General features: G+C 38.0%; 1 pseudogene; it reads left to right on the top strand.

Moving 5' to 3' along the window:
• Nucleotides 1-1,339: 1,339 nt before the first annotated feature.
• LOC149790626 (uncharacterized) lies at nucleotides 1,340-1,887 on the top strand (annotated as a pseudogene).
• The last annotated feature ends 1,493 nt before the right edge of the window (nucleotides 1,888-3,380 follow it).

Raw genomic sequence — 3,380 nt, 5'->3', positions numbered from 1 at the left:
ATTTTACTTTGCACCTGGGCCAAATGAGCAATGGTTTTTACGTGCACTAGTTGGTGCCCGAAAGCGTACCTCGCTAATGAAAAAAAAATGGCTTTGAAAGTAAACTTGCCCGATTTGGCTTCTAAACGCATTACAAACTCTAGCGTGAGAAAATATCTATGTCAGAAACTAATAGAAAACAATATTCCAGACACATCAATGGCTACAAAAATCCCAACTCGCAACAACTACAGGAAACTTAGTAATAGCCAGAAATGTGTTATGAAAGCATACATTTTTCTTATTTTGTTAAACATCCCAATTGTGCCCCAGCTTAATCAAACATGTGCATGCAATCTTTGTGGACAAATAATGCACTTACCAGCCAGAGGGAATCATTTATCAATCCACACGTTTTTCCACAAATTTCCCTGTAGCAAATTCTTCCACTACTAGTAAAAACACTTGCCATATTTCCAAGACAGAGAATATAAATTTTCCAAGAAATCTTGAACTTAAAACTATCACATGGTTATCAGCTAGCGTCTGTATTTGGAGGGTCTTTGATACAGAGTGGTAATTTTACAATCAATATTAATTACAACACAAGTAATTCACAGTTTCACCACCTCCAAAGAGAAGGAGAGTTATATAACTCTGATCTCTAATAATTCGTGAATAACCCAGACACGTACATTCATGCTATATGTAACTTTTCGTTATAACAACACAGTAGAGGTGTGGGCCCAGTGTTGTTTCATTCTTTACAATATAATTTTCTAAATTGGAACCGATAAAAATTAAACATTTTCTTGTACTAAATATTAACTATTTTGTGTTAATTTCATATAACATCCATATATTAAATGTGATAATACCTCAATACTATGCACAATCCTTGTTAACATATTTTGTATTAATGCACCGCATGTACACATTTGCGCGTGAACTGCATTCACAAGTGAGAAGTTACTTTTTAATTTAAAGGAAATTATTGGGCGAGAAAAAGATTCTGCGTTGGGGTTTGGGCCGAGACAAGGAAATCCCAGTCGTGGGTTTATATTATATGTCTCTCCCCACATATAATATAAACCCACGACTGGGATTTCCTTGTCTCGGCCCAAACCACAACATAGATTCTATATGTCGCACTAATATCCTTACTCCAGCATGTTGGATATCGACACTTTTGCTTTCAAAAACATGAAAAAGTAAAGTAAGAAAGTTTGTGATGTCAGAGATGAGGGGGATATGGCTAGATTATTCATTACATCTAGAAACTTTTCATCAGATACTGTTAACACGGATGAAATGTTCCAAGAGGATAAATTTATACATTCTAATAGAAGCAATTGAAAGAATGATGGAAAACGGTGAAAATGGGAGAGAAAGGTATGGGTTACAATTGACCTTAAATGCTATCATCCCGAGAACTATCAAATCTCTGAAAGGACAATATACAGAAGCAATGCAGGATGCTAACATGATGAAGGAAATAAATTTCAAATTGCGTATTAATTTCGTTCATATGAAATGTTCTCGAATGCAAAATATCAGTTCATTTCAAGTTCAGTTGGTAAAGCCCGACGTCCTGAACAGTTACCAGAAGAGGAAGAATTAACTGAACTCGAAACATTTAGAGCTGAAGAAATCGAACTTAAGACACACAAATTTGACATCTCTAAGTATGCTCGGCTTAGGTCTTAAGTGGTTTACCGGCTCACTTTATAGTATGGGATACGTGGAGAACCATCACGAATGTTTCTCTCACAGTGGGGATATGCTGAAGACAGTGTTTGGCTTCCATCAGATCAAGTTGAGAAAATTGAAGACGATGCAGAAAATTACCTTGTTGGTCAATTACAGCTGATCTGTCTCCATGGAAGCTTCCCCCCCCCCCCGATTTAATTCCCGAGGATGTAATAGAACCAATTCAGCATATGCGTGAAGAATTACATGTAGCTTTCATTCAAAACTAATCTTTGAATAGTCAAACTTTCCTCTTATCCAGTTGATGTGTTTTTGTTATTCATACTATTTTGCACTTACTCAGGTATAATGGTATTTCTGTAATATTATGTCTGCCAGTAACTACTGTGATGTATTTTTTTAAACCTCACTATTATAACATATATGATGAATTTTACTGAACATGTATCTCGCATAATGCATGTTTGTGGATTTTACAGTATAATCTCGTCATGTTTGCTTTAATTCTCATAATTTCAAGTTCACTGCAAATCTAAATATTAGATGAAAATTGTGTTCCTTAAATTGTCTGCTAGGTCAACGAGATTATAATATATTGACTGAAGCAAGATAACCATGAACATGTGTACAAAGTAATAATTTAAATTTTTAAAACTATTGGAGGAAATAAAATTCATGTCAAACTGTTGAAAACTGGGGCACCAATCCAATCAAATAATAATGTACAAATAGACTTGCTTGTTTCGGTTTCAAATAATAATTTATGTTCACATCGAAGTGAGACTAGTGACAATAATAGTATATTTGAAACTCGTTTGTTCGAGAACAATGGTCCATTCGATATGGAATGTAGCAGCTAACGTTACTGTATATTTTAAAAATGATTTCTCAAACTCTATTTACACGTCAATAGGACTGGTTAACAAAGGGCTTCGAATGGCAAGTCTCATAATAAGACACAGCTGGCCAAAACGTGATCTTGTAACGGAACCTCCCGCGAATACACTACCCCTCGCTATCTCGGGTGCTTTAGGATAGGTCTTTGCATTTGGAATGATACCTCGCTGAATCAGTCTGAGAATTGGCGCTTCCGAGTGCGATTGATTTCTACCTCAGCGGGATACAGTCTTATTCCTAGCTTCTTATCGCAGACTCAGTCACTGAGTCGTCGAATGGGTGTCATGTTGTCGCCGACAGTGTCGCCGAGTCGTCGACTGCGTCACTTAGTCGCCGAGAGAGTCGCAGAGTCGTCGACTGTCTAGCTGGCTGTGACGCAGTCGCCGACTCGGTCGCTGCGTCGCCGTCAAAGTCGTCGTTGTGCGTACTTACTCGATCAATATCGACAGACGAACAGTGCGAAATGATGAGAGAAGAGATATTTTCAGTTAAACTTTGCACCGTCGCAAAACTTCCGTGTTTCTTGGACAAGCCTTGTAGCGCCTGTATCCTGGTCGACGAAAGACCATATCACTACACTTTTAAATTTCCCAGCCCGGCCCTTTTCTGTCCGGCAACCTACGATCAAATGTGCTTGCTCCGACGGGTGGTTATACTGCCTCACTTGCAAGGGACGTCTTCACAAAATACCGCTTCATAGCACATCACCATTGCAGCCAGTTGGCACGTAAATATACCCAGGCGGAATCATATGACCCATTAACTAAGACGCTAGACGGTACTACAAAATTAGG

This window comes from Sinohyriopsis cumingii, chromosome 10, assembly GCF_028554795.1.
Source record: "Sinohyriopsis cumingii isolate HCF-2022 chromosome 10, ASM2855479v2, whole genome shotgun sequence".
Lineage (NCBI taxonomy): Eukaryota > Metazoa > Mollusca > Bivalvia > Unionida > Unionidae > Sinohyriopsis > Sinohyriopsis cumingii.
This window is presented reverse-complemented; position numbering and strand designations above follow the sequence as displayed.